The 7,125-nt window shown below is 34.5% G+C and overlaps 1 non-coding gene across 1 annotated transcript; it reads right to left on the reverse strand.

Moving 5' to 3' along the window:
• Window positions 1–5,406: 5,406 nt before the first annotated feature.
• LOC127901578 (small nucleolar RNA R71) lies at window positions 5,407–5,510 on the reverse strand. The gene has a single exon (XR_008053822.1). It is a non-coding gene; the product is annotated as a small nucleolar RNA R71 (small nucleolar RNA).
• Between the last annotated feature and the right edge of the window lie 1,615 nt (window positions 5,511–7,125).

Genomic DNA, 7,125 nt, shown 5'->3' on the forward strand with positions numbered 1-7,125 from the left:
CTTATCTGTCATTTATGTTACTGTCATTAATTCATGACAAAATATTTTCCGTCATGAATTCATGATGATTTTTCACAGTCACATATCTGTCAAACAATATTTAATGAGAAATTAAAATTATTTAATTTTTTGGCATTTTTAAACTTTTTGGCTGTAAATTAGTATTATTTGAATATTAAAATTACTTAAAAGCATTATTTTTTGAATTGTATTGTTATTATTATTTGTGTTGAATTATTATTATTATTAGAATTCTCAGCAATTTTTTTTAGAATAAATTTATAAATCTAAAATAAATACGAAATATGATACAAAAAATTAAAGAATCCAATTAATAAAACCTGGATATCCATTTAACCATACAACCCATATCATTGAGGTATTCAAGCAACAACAACCCAAAGTTTCAAAACATATCCTAAATAGCCTCTCCATTCTTTTGCCATGCCCTCAATTGTTGGCCTTAGAATACTAGTCCCGTAACTCCGCATCTTATTCCTGTTCAAGAAAAGAATTAGAGCAATAATCAGTTTAACTATGAACGAACATGCATACCTTAATAATAGTTTACAGTCTAATAATTGTGCATAGCTATTTTTTTTATAAGTTGAACTATCCAATGAAAATATCTATCGTAGCCCCAAAGAAAAAAAGAACACAAAAGCTAAAAGAAAGCCAAATTGACAATTTAATTGCCTAATTTAATAAAGGAGAAAAAATTTCATCACATGTTACTATATTGCCAATAAATGTAATCAACACATTTTCTTAAGAACTCTATCTCCGCTATATTTTAACATTAGTAATTTTACCGCAAGCCAACACATAAAAATTACAAAACCATATTCACAAATAAAGTATTTGTAACAACACTCAAATTTTGTCAGATGCAATAAGGGTATCCATCTCAAAACTAGTTCTAAAATAGAAGAAAGCAAGGCATTATAAAGATTATAACTCAATGAAACACATAAAAACATCAAGAAATTATAATTAAACATCAAATAAAAATTCATAGAGTTCAAGCAAAAGACAAATATCTAAACATTTATTCAAATATCTGATTAAGAAATTCTACAATAATCCAATTCGGTCATCTTGAACAAAATCATTAATCTCATTACCTTATCTAAAGTGAAGCACTTTTTAACTGGTGGAACAAATGTGTAGCATAAAAGACCAGACAACATCACAAAAGCCCCACTTTGATAAAACATCATTAAAAACCACACAACAAAGGATTCTAAATTCTCAACAATATTTACTAATAATCCTTTCAACATTTCAGTTTAAGAATTAATGAGCTACCTACTAGAAAACTAGCATAAACTAAACTCAAACATACACAAAACAATCTAGTTCTTTCTAGTTCAAGCAAATTAAAAAAAAAAACTATGGAAGATATAAGATTCTCAAGCTTTGTGGATTTAATTCTATATGTCAACTAGACTAAGGCCATTAAAGTGGGATGGCTTCTATAATAACATACATTAAAGTCACGAAGTACCACACATAGTACAAAGTGTGATGTCCAGGTTTTTATATATATGAAAGATGAATTTAAATGTTTTGGCTCATTGTCTGCAACTATTTTCTGTAGCTATTATAATCTTGATCGTATTTTATGATATATTCTTTTTGGAGACTTTGTGAAAGCCTTTACAAAGAGTTTTCTGTAACTTTAAAGGTTCTTTGTAAAATACGTTGGGCTTCGTGAGTGTGGTAATTGAAGTTCCACATCCAGACCCAAGGAAGAAAGAAATTTGTACAGAAACAGAGAAAAGGAGGAAACCTCTTCTCAGATTCAGAAGGAACATAATGGGCTTATCAGAGCTTAGGTATATATATATATTTATGTTTAGCACCACCATTGGATTTCTATTTTGATTGTGCACACAATATTCTGGTTCTGATTATGTTCTTAGCAGGGTCATTGGAAGTATAGGTGACACTATGTGACATGAGCTAACTTTCTTTTTATTGTGTATATATGATATACAATTTATTTTCGTGATTAATTACGCTTTTAAAATTCTAAATAAATTATGAATTTGTATCTTTCTATTATAAATTTATGATTTTTAATATATGTTTTGATAAGAAAAGGGCTTGCAATATTTTTTGAACTTGATAACTGTAGTGAGTGGCAATGGCTTTATTTACCAAGTTGACAGCGCACTCCTCATCATTACTTTTTGGAGATTGAGTAACTTATTGAGAGGTACGCTTATCTTTGGACCTAGAAATTTATTTATTTTTGTTAGTAGAATAAGAGGAGAATGAACTTTTGTTTCCTTTAAGTTTGTTTATCTTCCGAACTTGCTGTTGTGCAAATTTTATTGAACTCGCAAGAGCACAAATCTATTGTAGAATAGATCAATGATGACGAGTGTCGATCCCACGAGGAGGTGGATTTTAATTATGCGTAGAATTAATTATCTATGTGGGTGGTTGGATTTGTGGTAAAAATGATTTGGACTATCCTAAAATCTGAATTAAAATGGTGAGAATAAATTAAAGAGAAATCTATTGAAATGAAGTGCTTGGGTATCTGGATCTGCATCAACATGGATCATGGGCTAAATACTCCTTATTAGTGCCAATTAAATCATGAGGGGGGAATCCACACCTCATGAACCACACTCTAATCAATATGGTGCTAAGGGCTTATCGTGCCAAATAATAATAACCTTGTACTAGGGAGCCGGTGAAACCAGGCCGGTATCTAGACAAGATTATTATTATTTGTCGACGAAAAGTCAAAACATCCACAAAAATTAGAAGGGAAGAGAAAATAAATTTACCAAATAAGACCATGGCACATGTTGAAACTTCACCTTCAACCCAAGCTTAAAAGAAAATTAACTACTCATAATTGAACTAGGGGCAAAATAGAAATTTATTAAAATACGTAGAAAATACAAGATGAAGAATGAATTACAGAAAATTGAACTAAAAAATGAATTCAAGGATACCAAATTAGGGGGGAGAGCCCCCTTTTTATAGATACATTGAGTAAATCATGACCATCGGATTAAGAACATTTCGGACGCTCAGGATGGCGCCATGTCATCAGTCAACAATACGCGGTTTGACCACACGGTTTGAACAGTGACGCGGTTTGAACAGTAATGCGGTTTGGTTGTAAGATATCCTGTGTATATTGTTGAGTGTTAGAAAATGCATATTTATAAAGGAGAGAACCGTCATTTTACATTTCAAGTCTTACTAACAACCCTTACTTTTATGTATTTAACCTTCTTGTGATTTAATTACATGTGTTTTATTTTAATTAAGTATTTTATGTATTTTAGGGGCATTATAGTCATTTCACAATAAAGGAGAAATCAGACAGCAAAACGGACATCACTTTTGAACTCAGGACGGTCAAAAACCTTAGGAGGAGCATAAAAGGAAAAATGGCACTATTCACATGTACGGTACTATTCACGTGTACGGTACTGTATACGTTACTGTTCACGACACTGTTCACATAGACGGATGATGACGTGGCATTGACCGATGATGTGGCATTGACTGATAAGGTGTCACGATCCTATTGGACTAAAATTCTTATGTACTGTTGATGGTGACGTGGCAGCATATCAGTGGACGAAAAATCTCGCGTACGGTGCATGCATCACACAGGATTATTTTCAACCAAACCGCGTTACTGTTCATCTGGGTCAAACCGCGTTACTGTTCAAAGTCGGGTCAAACCGTGTCACTGTTCATCCGCGTGGTCAAACCGTGGACGGTTGATTGATGACGTGGCGCAATCCTGAGCGTCCAAACTGTTTTTAATCCGATGGCCATGATTTACTCCATGTATCTATAAAAAAGGGGCCTCTCCCCCCTAATTTGATATTTCTGAATCCATTTTTGAGATCCATTTTCTGTAATTCCCTCTCCGTCTTGTATTTTCTTCGTATTTTAATAAATTCCCATTTTGCCCCTAGTTCAATTATGAGTGGCTAATTTTCTTTCAAGCTTGGGTTGAAGGTGAAGTCTCAACATGTGTCATGGGCTTAATTTGGTAAATTTGTTTTCTCTTCCCCTCTAATTTTTGTGGATGTTTTGACTTCTCGTCGACAAATAATAATAGTCTTGTCTAGATACCGCCTTGGTTACACCGGCTCTCTAGTATAAGGTTATTATTATTTGGCACGATAAGCCCTTAGCACCATATTGATTAGAGCGTGGTTCATGAGGTGTGGATTCCCCCCTCATGATTTAATTGGCATTAATACGGATTATTTAGCCCATGATTCATGTTGATACGGATCCAGATACCTAAGTACGTCAATTTAATAGATTTTCTCTTCAATTTATTCTCTCCATTGCAATTCCAATTTTAGAATTTATTCTCGCCATTTTAATTTAAGTCTTAGCATATTCCAAATCATTTCCCACCATAAATCCAACAACCCATTTACAAAATTAATTCTATACACATAATTAAAATCCACCTCCTCGTGGGATCGACACTCGTCACCATTAGTCTATACTAAAATAGATTCGTACGCTTGCAAGTACATTAAAATTTGCACAACAAGTTTTTGGCGCCGTTGCCGGGGAGGTAAGTAATTTTAATTCATAGAATTAATTTTTGTGAATAATTTCTTTTATTTGTTTTCTTGTATTTTTTTTATTATTAAAAAAAAGAAAAAGAAAAAAAAAGTTAATCTACATTTAAAGGTTAGTATTTCTTTTCTTTTTCTCTTCTTTAAAATTCTGTAATTTAATTTTCAATTTATTTTTCTTTGTAATTTTTTTTTGTTTATCTTATTAATTTATTTCACGTATTTATTTTTGTGTATTTTTATAGAAAGTTTGTAATAGCGCAATAAGGTTAGTATCATAATTTCTCCCTCTTCTTTATTTTTATTTGTTTTGTTCCCATCTTTATTTTCATTTTATTTGTTTTGCGTGCATGGTCGTAGGTCATTATTACCTAATCTTGAACCTATAGACCTTGAATTAGAAAAAACACTTCGCACACACAAACACGTTAAAAATAAAATGGATTTACAAGCACCACATGAGAGGCCGTTTAAGGACTATTTTAGTCCCTTAGCTAATTTGAGCACGTCATGCATAAGATACCCAAATGTAGCTACTAGGAGTTTTGAATTAAAACCTAGTGTGCTAAATTGTCTCCCCACATTTTATGGCTTAGAAAATGAGGATCCATATAATCATCTGAATGATTTTCATGCCATTTGTCAAACTTTTAAATATGAAAATTTTTCAGACGATGATGTTAAACTTAGACTATTCCCATTTTCTTTAAAGGATAGAGCTCGTTCATGGCTTAATACATTGCCTGCTAATAGCATTGCATCATGGGAACAAATGGTAATTAAATTTTTGAATAAATATTTCCCAGTGCATAAAACCAACGCTATTCGCAGGGAAATCTCGGAGTTTACCCAGAAAGAGGACGTGCAGTTTTTTGAAACATGGGAGCGATTCAATGGGCTACTCTTGAAGTGTCCACATCATGGGTATGAGAAATGGCACCAATGCCAATACTTTTTGGAGGGATTACTACCAAATGTGCAAGAATGGCTAATGGCGACAAGTGGAGGAGAGCTAATGTCAAAAAGTGCATCCGAGATTTGGGAATTCTTCCAGCGACAAGCGGATAATTCCCAACAACGGAGTCGATCACTCCGGAATACTAGAAGAATTAAGGGAGTAAATGAGGTTCACATTGGCGACTTAAGTTCAGAAATTAAAGAAGTCAAAGCAATAATTGAAGGTCTCTCTCGACAAATAGCATCGTTATCGACTGCTAAATCAACAGAGCCACATGACCATGACTCATACTCAGATCAAGCCAATGCCATAGGTGTAATGAGAAAGCCATCAAATTACAACCCATACTCCAACACATATAACCCTGGATGGAGAGACCACCCCAATTTTTCATGGTCTCAAGGATTCCAACAGAATGGATCAGCAGCTCCAGCTCCACCAATGCAACCAATTCCACAAAATCCTCAAGCCTCTCAGCCCCCATTTAGACCATACAATCATAACCAGAACTACTCTCAACCCAGACCATGGGAGGATGCATTCCAGAATTTCAAAAATCTTACTCACTCCACGATTGAGCAACAGAATCGCACCATTAATGGACTATGAAATGAGTTGAGCGCAGGCTTCAATTCACAAGCCCAATCAGTTTCAAGCCTTGAGAAGATGGTGGGACAACTTGCTTCTTCAGTTCAGACCTTGGCAATGACTGTTGAGAAAGGCAAGTTTCCAAGTCAACCAGTGCCTAATCCTAAAAGAGTACATGAAGCAAGTACCAGTTTACCACAGCAACATGGAGAGGTCAAAGCAGTAATGACCTTGTGAAAAGGAAATGAAGTCGACAACAAAGTGGAGATGCCGGTGACAAAAGAAAATCAAATTGTACCTGTGAATGTTGAGGACTCACCACCGGAGGAAAAAGAAGAAACCAACCCACGAGAATATGTTCCGAAAGCTCCATTTCCTCAGAGGTTAGCTAAAGGAAAAAGGGAAAATCCACAGGTGAGATTCTTGAAATCTTCAAATAGGTAAGTGTTAACATCCCTTTGCTTGATGCTATTAAACAAGTTCCATCTTATGCCAAGTTTCTTAAAGACCTTTGTACTAAAAAGAGAAATATGCATGTTCAAAAGAAGGCATTTTTAACAGAAAACGTTAGTTCTATACTCCAACATAAAATTCCTTTAAAATGCAAAGACCCAGGCTCCCCCACTATCTCGTGTAGTATAGGGAACCACACAATTGAGAATGCTTTGTTGGATTTAGGAGCTAGTGTAAATCTTTTGCCTTACTCTGTATTCGTGAAACTTGGACTGGGAGAATTACACCCAACTCCAGTGGTGTTACAGCTTGCAGATCGGTCCACGAAAATACCTCGTGGTATTGTGGAGGACGTGCTTATCTAGGTAGACAAGTTTTATTTTCCTGTTGATTTCATTGTAATTGACACTCAACCAATACAGGATTCGAGGAAGCACATCCCCATTATTCTAGGCCGACCTTTCTTGGCAACTGCGGATGCTCACATTCAATGCAGGACTGGAAATATGCAGTTGTCCTTCGGCAACATGACTATGGAGCTGA

Source organism: Citrus sinensis, chromosome 3 (assembly GCF_022201045.2).
Source record: "Citrus sinensis cultivar Valencia sweet orange chromosome 3, DVS_A1.0, whole genome shotgun sequence".
Classification (NCBI taxonomy): Eukaryota; Viridiplantae; Streptophyta; class Magnoliopsida; order Sapindales; family Rutaceae; genus Citrus; species Citrus sinensis.